The sequence below is a fragment of the Callionymus lyra genome, chromosome 18 (assembly GCF_982586985.1).
Source record: "Callionymus lyra chromosome 18, fCalLyr1.hap1.1, whole genome shotgun sequence".
Lineage (NCBI taxonomy): Eukaryota > Metazoa > Chordata > Actinopteri > Syngnathiformes > Callionymidae > Callionymus > Callionymus lyra.
In genome coordinates this window covers 5,782,863-5,798,632 of record NC_141835.1, presented here as the reverse complement: position 1 = coordinate 5,798,632, position 15,770 = coordinate 5,782,863, and the positions used below count along the sequence as shown (strand labels likewise).

Below are 15,770 nucleotides of genomic sequence, written 5' to 3'. Positions count from 1 at the left end.
TGACCCTGGTCTGGAAAAGCTCTATATAAATACAAAGTACTTACTTACTTACTTACAATGGCATAAAAATAAACAGATGCATAAATAAAATAAATAATAGATGATCTATAGTGGATTAATAAGGTTGATAATAAAGTAAATATCCGTAAATATCCGTTTTTTTCATAGTTTAATTTTATAAAACTGAGAAAGAAACTAGAAGCTGATCTATTTACAAAATAAATATTAAAGTAAAATCAGGGTTTAAACATCTAAAACAAATCACACTCACTAAATACAGTTTTAAAATACGTTCTAAACCTGCATTAACGTGATTTAAACTCACCTTTAGCTGCAGGTTTTACACTTTGGCTCCAGGTTGCGCCATCGTCCGTCCATCACTTCCGCTCCCTGCTCGTCAACCAATCAGGGCGCGGCGGGGCGGGGCGTTGCTAGGGACCAGGTTTGGTTGAGCTCGTCGGCAGCAGCCATTCAGCAGCAGCGGTCGGCGGCAGCTGAACCGATCGCAACTGTGAGGCTTCTTTTTTTTAAAAAAACAATCAACAAAACAAACTCCTCTCTCTGGATTTTTCCTCTACCGTTTCCCCTGCTCTTGGCTCCACACGCTGCGTGGGAAGGCGGTGTTCAGGTCCGCGTCTGTCGGCGACAGAAGGTACGTGTTTCCGCTCAACCTGCCAGGTACGGCTCGTTAGCTTGTTAGCATTAGCTTGTGTACTGACGCCCCTCCGCTGCACCCGCAAAAGAGCCCGAATACCAACACTTATCCAACTCCTTCACGTCTCCCCCCGAACTATAAACCCCAAAAAACACACGTTAAATCATCCATTTTCTGAATTATCTGCAGTAATTGTTAGCCGCGAAGTGAAGTAGCTTAGCAGCTCTCAACTTTTTAAATTAACTTTATTAGTCACGTTTGAGGAACAACGAGACAAGTCATGGCTATTTGTCGAGGATACTTGGCACAGGCAGCTTGTTGACTATTTTTATTGTGACTTGGCAAGTGTGTCCGAGAAGACATCTGTTCAGCTATCATTAGAAAGAAGAAAAAAAACGATGACTCATAGTTTTCACACCGAATTTTTTAGTAGTGCGCTCACGTCTCGCACACTGGCATATATGGCGATGATATTCTCCTGGTTTCTGGAGCAATATGTGTGTTTTTTTTAACGCCAGATAGTTGTGTTATCACTCAGAAGTTGTCAGGTTAACACCTTCAAGATGAACTGCAAAGAATGTCCCTCTGGGTTTGTCGGTTTAAGTGGGAGATAAATTGGTAAACATGTTGTTTTCATTCAATAATAACAAGTGTTTATTTTCCTCTTACCGTTTTTATCGATGTTTTGGACCGAAAAAGTTCTGGTTGGAGTTGAATACACATACTTGTTTTTTCTCTTTTGTAGGTTTTCTCGATGCTGTGTGATTTGAGTCTCTTTAATCCAGTTCACATTTCCAAGTGTTAAAGCGATTTACTGAGTAAATAACCAGGAGTACAAGGGTTTTATTTTTCAATTGCGTATCCTGACCTTTATAAAAAAAAAAAATCCAGATCTTACTAGGAAGTTTTTCTTAGTTTTTCTTGCACATGATCTTTCATTTGTGCTTTTAACACTTAAAATATCGGATAATTAGAAATAACCTTTTTGGATAAATGTCCACAAAGTGTTTGTATGCAAGTAAGTAAGTAATTTTTATTTGTGTAGTGCTTTTCCAGACCAGGGTCACAAAGCGCTTAAACAATCAAAACAATATTTAATAAAGTATATACTTTAAAAGGCAAGATACAACTGATAACACAACAGGAGTTCCAGAAAATCAAGGAAAAGCCTGAACAAATAAACACGTCTTATGTGAACCGGTTAAATGGCTTCTCGGGGTTCATACGTGTTGTGACAAACAACATGTTGTTGAAATGTATGCGGATGAATGTTTTTGGCCAAAAAGTAACTAAGGGAGGATTCCTGATTTTCAAACCCACTCTGCTGGTCTTTCAGCAGTTTATGAGAAAGCGTGAACAAGTTTCAGTCCAAAGCTTTGTGATTCACTCTGTGGGTGGAACTGGAGTTACTCTCCGTGGTGAGCCGTCTTCTTAAGGAGAGGCTTTTTTTTTTTTCTCCCTTCTTCTTGGCAGCGAGCCGTACATGTGAATATACAAAGCAGTGATGCAACACGGGCAGATAAACCTGCTGCGTGATGATGAGGTGAGCAAAGGGCCACACTTTTGACCCCGTGGAACCTTGATAGCCCGTTGCATCGGAAAGCATGGGTCCAGTTCAGGGCGGTTTTCTTTAAACAAAAAAAAAGAATCTGAGATGTGATGTCAACACTGGAAGATACAAGTTGTTTTTTGCACCGTCCGTCTAAAGTGGATGTTCCTCTTTTTATCTTTTGATCGGTATCACCTTTTGTAACTTTTGGTTCATCGGTACACATGACGAAACATATTGTTGCTGCTAAATGCCTGGAGATAACTTGTGTTTACAGCCTCGTACAAAGAAGTCTTATATCAGCAGCAGTATTTCTACTCCTGGAGAATGGTGGTCTTGTTTAAAAAGATGCCTTGATGTGACCTTTGAGAAGTGAGTGTTTGAACTCGTACTTCTATACTTTTCGATATAACAGTTTCAAATATAATGCAGTTAATGCTTTAGAATGTCAGTGAAGAATTGGCCTTTTTGTCCCTATGGCAAGAAGTCTGAAAGTAAACTAAATGTTTTGTTGGATAATATCAGCGATGAGCGGATCACATGAGTTTTTGTTGCATTTCAAGAATACACTCTTGCACGTCATCGACGCACAGGGGTGTGTGTGTGTGTGTTGCGTCACTGCCAACATGTGAAGATCACAGTTGAGAAGGAAGCTGTTCTCTGAAAAAGGGGCGACCTGCCTTCTCATTCTAAATAAAATGCAGATTCAGAGGACAGGATGTTCTGTCGTCCTGCCGGCATCATGGGTCGTCATGGATCTGAATCATCTACGTACGGCGTGTGTGCAAGACGCTGACGGTGCCGTCTCGTACGTCATGTTTCTGGCTGCAAAGGCACCGACCGGCTATCTCTAACAACACCCGTCATGTGCTGCAGGCACGGTCCGTTGGATTCAATACAAAGAAGCCCTGGAGGTGGAGCCGCTGATGTCATTTGTAAACATACATTGTGAGTTGTAGACATTTAAAATGCTTTGGTTGTTAATCCAAACTAGTCAGGAGGCCAGAGCGTGAAATATATTTGTCTAAAATATTGTAAGACTCTTTTACTAACTTTCAAATGTGTCTTTATGTATAACGTTGTTGTAAAAGATATAGACGCGTATATAAACAGAATAAGTGTCATTAAGTTACACAACACAAACCTCACAGCCACATTGAATAATGTTTTAAAAATAATAGTTAACTTAAGACACAAAAATACAATGCGTTACCAGAATAATCACTTCAAGCACAATTCCTACTGAGAAAGCCCAACTAGTTACACTATGTAGTATTAATTTATGATTTAATTTTAAATAAAAAAGGAATCTCTGAAAAGCCTCTGCCATCAACAAAAAGAAAACTAGTTGATCTGCTGGACGAGATGGTTTTTAGCTGCATGAAAAGCAGGTGGACCTCATATGACCATACGTCACTTAAATAGAGCTTTTTAAAAACAAATAATATTAATATATTTCAGAATCAACTCCCTCTAAACAATTCCCTCCATGAGTTCACCCCATTTTTCTACGTACCCTTTCTTTAGAGTTGTGTATGCAAGACACTTATGTCAGGTCCTTGTGAACATAAATCACTACCTTGTGTGGGTCAAACAATTGAGGCTGGCCGTAATTCCTACTGTTACTGCAGCTGTAAAGTTGTCAGGTCATCATTTATTCACTTGTGTCTCTTTTCCTGCTTGGTTTTTATCCCCCACATTCCCCGATCAGGAGGTTTTTTCTTGGACGGTGATACATCCCGACTGATAACACCACTAGTCGACACATTCTGACCACGAAACATTTCTTTATGGTGATCCTGTTTCCTGTTGAATATTGAGATACAAAATGGTCGGGAGAAGGTATCTCACACAGCAGTGTGTTTGCAGAGCTTCTTGGGATGATATCCAGGCAGATAGAGTGCGAGGAGATTCAACCGGAGGGGAGGCTTAAGAATCCAGATCTCAAATGTGCCGCTGACCCCGTTTCAAGACAAGAAACCTAAAATAGGTTTGATGCAACTGTGGAGTACTTTTCAACTTGTACCTTGTGAGTCGTAAACACCAGGGAGTGTTGTTTGTGTCAGTCTGAAGTCATTAAGCACTTAAGACCACTCGTGGATGTTACAATCGCCCTGTTTTATTGCATTAAATCGATATTGTGAAAGCACTGAGGTCCGACTGCGTCTGTGAAATTATGAGTTCTGAGACTTATCAAAATATGCTTCGTCACTTAACACAAGCAGATGTGCCAATATCTACATTACTCTTGTGTATTTGGTCCTCTTTTTAATCTTTTCATTAGTCATTACGTTCCCATTAGATGTTCTCTAGTTTCGCAAACATTGCAGTATCTGTAGGTCCTTCAGTAATACGATGTCAGCACATGCATGACTGTTGAAAACTGTTTTCTAATTGCAGTTATTTGTCTTTCCAGTTGGGACCACTTTTGAGGTTTTAATGAGGTCCAGGGGGAGTTTTGATCTCCTTGACCAGGTTGTTTCACGTCAGGTTGAAGGTGGGGGGGGGGTCTGGGGAACGGTGCTATATGGAAGAAGTCAATATTCAGGTTTGCACTGGTTTCACCGACGAAGGCTTTTGTGATCACGATCTCACTCGGTGTTAACCTTTCAGAAGACGCCACAGACTTCTAGGCTAAAGCAACTCATGGTTTATTCAGTGGTCTCTGGTTTAATTACAGCTGACTCAGGATCAGGTGACCATTAGTGCTTATGCAAAGAGAAACTAGAGCAATGGTGTGAGTCACTTTGGATTGTTGACCTCATTCATTCATTCTTTTTGTCCTATAAATAACAACCAATTTGTAATTAAGACTATAAACATGGAATTAAAGATGACACATTTGTCATCTAAATATACCTGTTTACATTTGTTTTGGTCTATTTAGTAAGTTAAATAGTTTAAGATAATTGATATTGTAAGAAATTTGTATTTTTCCAATTTGATTTGATTAGTTGTTATCAGTAACAATACCATAAATGTTATTAAATCCACATCTAAAACATATTGATATTTAATTGATTCATTTATTTTTTTGGGGCTTGTTTAGCAAAATGTTTCTGTCGGCCCTTATCTTGTCACAAAACCGCCTGTCGATTTACAAACGTCTTCCTGTGATCTGAGTCACCTCGATGACGCCTTATCAGTGTGAGTCAGTGGAATTATTTCAACACACAGTCTGCACTGCACACCGTTTCCTGTTTATTATCATCATCGGTAGTACCGGGGTTGGATCCTCGTGAGTATACATGCTGTCGTCAAGATCGCCGCCTATAAACGCCGGCGTGGCACTCGTTTCCAAGTAACCGGCCTCGGTGACGTATTGAGGAAAAAAAAAGGTCAGAATGGAAAGAGTCCTGTAAGTCGATAGGAAATATTGTATTCTTCATGGAAATGTTATCATTTTACACCATATCTATGTGTTGAATGAATCCATTGTTTGTCCCGTGGACAGGAATAGAAGGCCTGTACGTCCAGCTCAAGGCACGCGGGGAAATTGCATTCCTGTCCTATAGCTGTACAAGACCAGTTATCGTTGAATGATGCACTCATTCTTAAAAAAACAAACAATATTAACACAACTTGGGCAGTTCTTTTCGTTTTTGTGTTCCTCTACGATTGTGCTTGATGGCCCTTGTGGAGATAAATGTGTTAAAAAAAACACATTTCAGTTACAAAAAGGAAGCATAGTGGCTTTTTTTCTTTAAACGTCAAGATAACGAATGCTGTGGTTGTAAGAACGGAAACGCATGCATTTCTGTCGAAGCTGATGAATTGCAAAAATGTCGCACAACAAGATTTTCCGGAGACAATTTTTCCAGGGCTTTTTGATAGGAAGTTAGTTCCATGGTAGGATGGCGTTATCAGACCCAGATCCATACTAACCAGGGTTAGACCTGATGATGCATGAGACTGGATCATGTCATATTTGAGCTTGTTCAGCGGAGAACAAATGTGAACACACACAGTGTGAAAACACCTGTGCCTGTACTGTCACCGAGAACTGTAAGCTGCCGTGATAATTGTGTACTGAAGCGACGGAAGAACATAGATAAGCTACCAGTTCCACTTATCTCACAGATTCATCATCCTACAAACAAAAGAAGTACGGCGATGAAATCTCTTCAGAAATGATTTAAGAAGCAAGCGGAAATTATTGTTTATCTTTAACCTCTCTATAGTTTGTTTACCTGAACATCAGATAATCATTATTTGGAATTGGTGGGAATCTTCCTCTGACTAATGGAACCCTGTTGTTAATTTTATCATTTTATAGACTAGAACAAGTGGACTTTGGCTCAGATGCATAGTAGTTACACAAGACCAAAACGTGCACACGCTTGGATTCTGGACTGCAAGTTACTTTAGATTCAACAGTTCAGTTAAGTTTCATAAAATATTTTGCACAGAATTTCAAAATGAAGCATTTACAGTCTCTGACTATTCACTTTATTCTTTATATTTGGATATTATTTTTTGTTATATTATTATATAAAATAAATGTTTTTATCTAAAGATAAGTGTAGGTTAGGGCTTGGTATAGAACTTAGTTCCTAGTTCCTTTGTGGCACCAAAACTCTTAAGTGACAAAGGCTGTGAACAGATTGATTTGTACTTTGTAAGCAAGTCTGCACTGGAAATGTATTGTTTATTTTTCAATAAATAAATTGCTTTACGTTGTTTGACTTGAGATTATAAAATTGATGATGAAAAAAGTATTGTTTAATAACTGGTATCGAAATAAAAGGCATCGGTAACAGAACTGATGTAGACCTTTTTTGGATCAATATCCAGCCCTAGTTTGGGTAATAAAAATCCATGATAACATCTTCTCAAGCCATGTGCATTTCCGTGACACGCTGTCAGTTGTTTGCCCCCTTCTATAAAACTGCAAGAGTACCGAAATAATTCCGTTATCAGCGCTTTGCAACTGCACACAGTCGGAAAGTCTCCGTCGCAGTTGTCGGCTTGCAAGTTCGCTCTATTGCTGAGCTGACGGGAGGGAAACATGCTGGCTGGTCATCCATTTGGCAACCTCCTCGCTGCAGCATGCTGCTTGGAAATCTGACGTGCAGCTGCTGGTCTGTAAACCATCAGCTGCACAATCCCATCTCAGAGGACCGACTATTACCCCGAAGCTCCGGTGCCGTGGTTCTGACCCGTCAAACGTACCCAGCTGATCGTGGCACTCTGGTAATTTTCCATCCCCCTTTTCTTCTTCTCTGCTCAGCTGACCGGTCTTCCCGCCAACACGGGACATTCTCCATGTCTGTCGGCTTTATTTCTTCTCATTAGGAATGACGGGGTGTCTTTTTCTTCCTCTTCCAGAGGAATTTCTTTCTCATTAAGCAGGATCACAGCGACAGCGCCACATCTTTACAAATCTGATTGACCATTGAGTGACGGCTCACCCGGGATAAGTTCACTGACGTCTTCTCCAATCTGTTTCACTGATCAATTGCAGTTCTCTGTCGGGCCGTGTGCAAATCTCTGGCGTAGGAAGAGAAACCTTCCAAGATTATTCACAGATTTGTTTGAGAGACATGCTGATTTGAAATTTGCAATTTAACTTTTCTTGTTTAAATCTTCACTATGGATTTTGACAACGATGTTCAAGGCCGTTGCTGTAGTTTTCCACTGTATATTCGCCTGAAGATCGTAAAGAAAGTTTTATCTCTTGACATTCTAGCTAAAGAAAATTGCACTCCCAGATATTTCCAGAAAGAACAACGTTAAAATATATATTTTCTAAAAGAAAAAAAGGTGTATTGTAGCGTAATGTTGGAAATGAATGTTATGTGATGGATCTTATTTTAACTTATAAAGTTTCTGTCATTCATTCCTGGTTTGCTTTATTTAAGTCGCATATAAAATTGAGATGTCTACATCGTTCTTTCCTTTATTATCCGACATAACTTCTCGTAACAACAGAAATATCCACTAAAAACAAGAAAACTTTCATTATGGCTCTCACTGCATTGACGGATTAATGTGGCATGTGTTTATAAAAAGATGTTTATTGCTCCTTTGGGATATAAAGATTGAATTGTTTACTGTTATAAATACCTTTCTGTTTTCAAGCGTTATTTTGGTGTTGTCTTGACCTGGTGTAGCCTTTAAGGATAAACATTCAAAGGGCAACGGCAGTAACTTTCTATCAGTCGAGCAACTTTGAATTGGGTCGTCTAACCTCGGCCTGACAAATAGCTTAACAGGATACAAAGAACAGAGCACAGGTACGTGAAAAGAATTCCTGGAATAAGTGAGCGGCTCATGAGCTGCGAAGAAAACTTCAGCTCCAATTTCAACCCGCCAGACCTGTTTGGTTGGTCGACTCTCCACATCAATGCACCCTCCCTTGCATCATGTGGCCTCATGTTACGATCCGGGTCATCTTTGTTGCAGTCGTGAAGATCCACCGTCGTTCTGGAAAAGCATGCTTTTTCCTTCCAGGAGTGAGGACTTGCGTGGACGCAGTTCTTTTGTGTACTTTGGACAGATTAGAGAGCCGGTGTGGATATTGCATGTCAGTCTTCAGCGTGAGGTTCCTCTTTCTCTCCATCCTTTCATCACCCCCACCGTTAGACAAACACTGCTACTGACACTCAAACACACTCTTGTCCACGTTTGCTGTCAGTGGCTGAAACTGACAAATGACAGTGCGGCGCCATGTACACATAAGCTGGCTGTGATATTGACACTCGGGCCCAGCCTTGGTTCTCTATGTAGTATTGATCCCCTACAAGGTTTGTCTCTTTGTTAAATAGTAGGTTTTCCTCTTTGGTTTTTGTCTTATCATTGCACATTACTACTTGGTAATCTGGTCAAAAAACTAGGCTTGTGTATTGGCAAGACTCTGGTGATATGATTTAACATGATACAGGAGAAAAATATGATGTATTGTGGTACTTTAGGAACAAGGATATATTTTTTGTATTGTCCAGTACTTGACTCTGGTGTTACAGAATCTACAGACCACATGACTCTTGACAAAGTTATAAATGCTTTCATTTGTTTTTAAACCAAAATATGTCCAAACGTCAGCTTTAAAAACGGCTGGAGTCACTGTATCCTCTCGTACTCAGTTGTTACTGCTTTCATTTGTTTTCAAACCAAAATATGTCCAAACATCAGCTTTAAAAGATGCTGCAGTCACTGTATCCCCTCGTCCTCAGTTGTAACTGCTTTCATTTATTTTCAAACCAAAATATGTCCAAACATCAGCTTTAAAAGCTGCTGGAGTCACTGTATCCTCTCATCCTCAGTCATCGGAAGGTTTTCAAAGGATTTCAAGGTTTCTTTGCCCCAGAAAAAAAAAATACATTGCTGTTTAATGTCGATACAACATCGTGGAAAAAATATTGCGATATTCAAGTGTGTTGATATTTGCTTACAGCTCTACAAAATAGGATACACACGATAAAGAAGTTGACTAAATAAAGGATAAAATCCAGTAGGAGGACTTAGCATTCATCTAGTCAACGGGTAGCCCCTGTTCAAAAGATAGTGTTCACACAATAACCATCTAAATATCTTTCCTTTCTTGTTGCCTCATCTGTAATTACTGAAGAAAGAATAACGTCATTGGTGTTATAGAGGAATATAATTCAAAAATATATATAAAGTTATTACTAAAGTGTGTATCAAACTGATGGTTGCCCACACAAGTAGTTGCAAAAAGGTTGGAGACCCCTCTTTATTCTACGTATATTCAGCAAAAATGTTACGTTGTTTTTGAGACATTGTGCACCAATCTCTAATCTGGTTTGTGAAAGAGACGGCGTGTGATTGACACAGTAATTGATGTGTTTTGCAAACCCTAAAAGAAGTCTGTCAAGTTTCCCTGCTGGGCTCTTATTCACAAATGACTGTGCTGTCAGTAGTGAGCAAACTCAGACGGTTGGCCATCGGAAGATTTGACTAATAAATGCCGGAGCCCAAATATAAGCCTGACGCCATCCTCACGGTCTCCTTTCCTGTTTCGGTCATTTGTTTTCACAACCCTGCCCTTCATGCTAACCTACACGAGGACCGTCAGACTTGTTTGTCCTGAAGGAAGCAGTTTGTCTCTCCCTGGTGCAGACATGTACTGTAATTGTAGAATCTATTTTCACCTTCGTACACCAATGTCTTTCTTTTAAAGCGAGTTGTGGTGACTTGGACTTTGGCCAGTCACTCTTGGAGAAAACCACGAGGTAGATATCAGACTAGGAGCACATGTTCAAAGTGTTCCTCGAGAGTCTCTTCTGTAGTGTGACCATCATTCGTCCGCATTGACCACAACTGCTGATTCAACCAGAGCTAGAATGTGATGCAAGAATATCTGTTTTTATTTCTTAGGTTTTGTCCTGCTTGCAACTTTAAACAATGTAGCTTAGCTTACATCTTTAGATCTTTACTTTCAAATTCTCTGAATTACCCGAAGGTATCCTAGTCAATTTCAACTTGGTATAATTAGAATTTTAGTAAATCAGAATCCTTTATTGTCCCGCGAGGGGAAATTCGGTTTAACAACAGCAAGAGCAATATACCAAAAAAAAATAAAACACCCAGAAAGAAAATATTAGAAAGAAAAGAAAAAATCTAAATAGAATAGAAAATAAATCTGCACTATATTATATACACAATCATATTTACAAAAATAACAAGAAAGGTGCAGTTAAATAATTATCCTGGTGTGTTCTTATTGTGGAGTCTGATGGCAGCAGGGAGGAAGGACCTGCGGTACCTCTACCTCACACACCTGGGATGGAGCATCCTATCACTGATGGAGCTCCTCAATGCCCTCAGTGTGTGCTGGAGAGGGTGAGAGAAGTTCTTCCTCATGGAGGCCAGCTTGCTCCGTATCCTCCCCCCAGTCACTTCCTCCACAGGATCCAGGGGGCGCCCTAGGACGTAACCGGCCTTCTTAATAAGGCTGTCCAGTTTAGCCCTATCCTTTGCTGTCATGCTGCTAAAGAAGGTAATAATAACTTTCACAGTTAAAGTTCTACTTTTGCATGTTGGATTTTGAAGAAGAAGCATTATTTGGTTTGGTATTTCCATAGAATTAGCACAATTCCTCTTTATCTTACTATGTTTATTTTATAAACTGCGCACTACCTTTTTGGAAGCACACAGATGCAGAGTCTACTTTAAGTGGTGGCACTAAAATGTAGTAGTATTTGCTCTTCTCTTGTCCGCTATCCATAATCAGTTGTAATAAATCACGTATTAACGGTGTTTGTTGGGGTTTGGTGAATTAGTAACAGTAAGTATATTTCCTCAAGGCACAAAGTGTGTAGTATTATGGCCCTCACGCTTCTCTCTTTTGATGTTATATTTGAAGTTAAAATGTCTTATTTTCAACTCGATAGACCTGAAAGAAAAGCCGTTTTTTTTAATATCCTAACGTCTCATTCGACGGTGATGTGCCACGCCTCGGTGCAAAAGCAGGGCAAGTATTTGATGGTAACGTTAGATGTTGCAGTGGGTTGTGTGTTCGCCCGTGTTAGGAGGATGGATTCATTTTCCATTTGCTGTTGCAGTGATTCGTCTGAATGTTGTGACCGACCGCTCCTAGATACTTTGTACACAAACACGAGCGTGACCGCACACTAATGCGAGATCCACAGATAATTATACACGCTGAGGTTTTGGTACTGGGGTGTAACTTAATATCCCCGGTGCAAACGCTCTGGATCCAATTTTCTTTTAGGTTTCACCCCAGTCCCAGACAGCTGTGTCACACTCGGGGAAACGGGAGTTCTCGTGTCGTAGTGAGGGCAAGGCAACAGATTGAACGAGTTTGGAATTGTTTGGCTGGAAGTTGGATTCAATGAGGCATCCAAACGGTAGCGCGAGCACAAACGCTTCCTGTCGACATCCTCTTTCATCATCACCTGCACTTGATCTCAGGGTGTGTTTGGTTTTCGTTAGCAACGTTGTTGGTCGATCCTCGGGATGAAGTTCCTACTTTAGTGGGTGATTAAAAGCAAATAAAAATCACGTTAAGGTCTGTTATTTAGAAATTCTCTAGATGTGCTCCGCGATGTTGCCCTTGAGCAACACAATGTGTTGGAGTAATTAACTGTGTTGTACGTTGACCCAGAATATCCCGTATGGAGGTTAGCGTTAATGAAGAGCTCAGCAGGAGGCCCCCGACAAACCCAGTTCGTCTTGTGATTGAATAATGAATGTTTTTACTGTTGTATTGTCGCCCCGAGCATCCAAGTGTTGTTTTCAGGTTGTGTATATTAGCGATCTAATTACACACTTAAATGTCAGTTTTAATACATACAACACTTAACTTTGAAACACTGCTGTTTGCCCTTTTCAATTAGTCGACTGGTATTAAACCACTTAAATCTATTTGTGTTCTCATCTGTTTAGAACTGAGAAGTAGAGTGAAGAGGACCAAACTCTGGGAGACATTTGTGTAGTTTCTGCTGATTTAAAACATGTTTCTATTAAATGGAAAATCGTGACACAGTGACTATTCAATATTCCTACTTTAAGAGCGTGCTAATGCACAAACCAGGGCATGGAAAATTGGATAATTTTCCCTTTATGAGTCCATTTTGCGAGCAGAACGGAGACATTTTGACCCGAACACGGTATCCTGGATTACATTGTGCAGGGTTGGACCGGACACTGCTTTGATGAGTGTGTTATCTTCTCTGTTGCTCTTGAGATACACTGGTGTATGAAAGGATGAAGAGTATAGGATGGCACTGCTGTGGGGCCACTCAGGGAAAGAACCACTAAAGCCTTTTTTGTCTTGAATCTTCTGCTATTCTTTCACTTGCCTTTAGGTCTCTCACTCTTTTTTCTTTTCTTTTTTTTTTTTGGAACCCAACCACCGGGCTCATCCCTCGGATCCTTCTGTAAGGATTAATCAGTTTTCCATTCCTGGAGAGATTATTCAAATACGGTTACATCTAGAGCCAGCAGCGCTGCCGTCTCTTCTCCTTGAGCTGAAGAAGTTTTTGCTTTTCTTCACCTGCGATTTCCTGATCAATTCTTAGGTATTTGTAGAGATTTTCTTCTTCCACTTGGCCCTGATGGTCGCGGACAAGTCCCGCGTCCCTGGAGGCGATGTTTGTTCGGACATTAACCAGCTCGATGACGCTGCATTTCAGGCGCAGAAGAGGATTTGTTTCCTCGTCGTTCTGCGTTTCATAATTAATGTGAGCACAGAGCGTTGCCTCTCCTGTTGTAATTGGTTTCATGAGTGCGTTTGTACCTCCACGGCAGGGGAGCGCCGACAGACTCGGATGATTATGTTTGGGCTTCTTGAAATCTTCTACATTTTTGCTACCTTGTATGAACTCTTACCGCTGAAATCTGTTTTGACAGTTTCATTTCATTAGCGGGCTGACTTTCCATGGACGAATGCTAAGCCTATTACTATTGTAACTATTATACTATTGTAACATACTATTGTATGGACTATTGTAACGGTTTGTTTTCATGTCTTAACAAGAAGGATCTGTCTCGCCTGCAGTTGATTCAGAACTCTTCAGAATTCTAACCCGCTCAAGTAGAAGAACTCACATTTCTCCGATCCTTAAAACTCTTCACTGGCTTCCAGTTTCTTTCAGGATCAACTTCAAAATTCTGGTTCTTACTTTCAGATCTATTCATGGTCCTCCTTACATCACTGATCTGATCCAGCCTTACACCCCAGCTCGGGCTCTGAGGTCTGTGGATCAGAATCTACTTATGGTTCCTCACACACGGTTCAGGACCAGAGGAGAGAAATCTTTTCAGGCTGTTGCTCCTAAGCTTTGGAACGATCTTCCTCTCTCTTTGTGCTTGATGATCTACTGACTCCTTTAAGAAACATCTTAAGACGTTTCTATTTGTTCAGGCTTTTCCTTGATTTTCTGGAACTCCTGTTGTGTTATCAGTATTATCTTGATCTTTAAAGTATGTACTTTTTTGAGCATTGTTTTGATTGTTAAAGTGCTTTGTGACCCTGGTCTGGAAAAGCGCTATATAAATAAATATTACTTACTTACTTACTAAGCTGTGAATGTGGCGCTCCAATCCTCGACACAACTGACTTTTAATAGTGTTTTCTAACGTAATGTTTTGACAAATTCTAGTGTGCATTTACAATCGGTCTCCTGGTGGTAGAGTGTGCTCACCGTTCAGTTGTTTTTCACATGACACTCGTGGCGCTCTGTATCGATCGACTTTCGGAACAACGAGGGTCTCGTCAATATCGCCGCTCTCGGTGGACCGATCCAAATCGGATCAGATACGACCAAATGTATTTATCAGCGCGCTCGACCCAGACACGGTGCGGACGGACGAATTCATTAGGAGTTTATTAATGTATATTGAAAAAGACACTCTGCCATTTCAGAATAGTCCTTAATTTAATGACCAGAACTTAATCACTCTACAAGTGTTTAGTAAAATGCTATTCTTTTCATATATACAGTAGCAGTTTTCTTTGTCACTCAAGACTTGAAACTAAATCAAAAGTATTCTTGAAGCATAGGACAATATCTGTATATAACGTCCGGGGGGAAAAGTATCTACAAATACTACTTACCTTCTTCAATTGTGAGGGATGGAATGTAAAAAATTACCAGGAAATCAAGTTGTATAATATTCAAATAATGTCTCTATATAATGGTGCAGAACATTAAAAAAAAAGGTTACAAGACTTTGTAATGAAACCATGGTTTGAGATGATGGAGGCCAAAGGACCAGCTGAATAAACATGTTGTTACAGAGTGCAGTCAACTCAATGTAAATAAAGAGTACAATTATAATAAATATATATATATATATATATATATATATATATAATTTCCATTCCTGTCATTTAGTGTACATTGTGCTTTGTGTCCACAATGATGGTTTTTATTCATCAACCATTTACATGTTTCTTTAAATGCTTGATGCACAATTATTTTGATAGTAATAATTTGACCGTAACAACTCCCCAAACTATCGTGCATCTACAACAAAAACTTCCATCCCTGAATCCAGCCTCTCCGTTACGATTGTGTAGGCAGTGCATTAATCCATAGCTTCCTTCATCCATCTTTCCTCTGTCTTGCTGCTACAAACGCGTTCATTATGAATCTGCTGGTGTTTTAAATGAATAGTATCGGCAAGCAGAAAATGTTGCCACCAGGGAGATTTTTTGCATCAAGTGCAGAAAACGGCTCGTACGAGGACGACGCTCTGCTGCTCTCCAAGAGAATTCAGCCAAAAAATAGCACGCCATCCTCTGCATGATAAAAGACGAGTCCATGTTTGATACAACGATTCACGATCTTGAAAAAGGTCATCCATCGTTCTTTCGGCTGCGTCGTATATTCGCTCGGCTCATACTCCTCCAGAAAAACAATCCATCCACATCAAGTTCTAAATTTGCTGCTGCACATCTTCATCTTGACTGCTCGCCTCTGGACAGAACCTCTGTCATAACCCCCCCCCCCCCCCCCGACACCGCTCATTGCCTCGTGGTTTATGACTTCGGTTCCTTTAAAAATGGCGAGGCCTTCTTCCGCTGAATATGTTTGACAGCGTTTTATATCGCACCCTTGAAAGCAGATGCATATG

The 15,770-nt window shown here is 40.2% G+C and overlaps 1 protein-coding gene across 3 annotated transcripts in view; it reads left to right on the top strand.

Annotated features, from left to right (window-relative positions):
- Nucleotides 1-462: 462 nt before the first annotated feature.
- numb (NUMB endocytic adaptor protein) overlaps nt 463-15,770 on the top strand; it is a 36,909-nt gene continuing 21,601 nt past the window's right edge. For all 3 annotated transcript variants that reach the window (XM_087779411.1, XM_087779412.1, XM_087779410.1), the window contains exon 1: nt 463-652. The gene's annotated coding sequence lies outside the window, so the exon portion shown is untranslated. The remainder of the gene's footprint in view (nt 653-15,770) is intronic.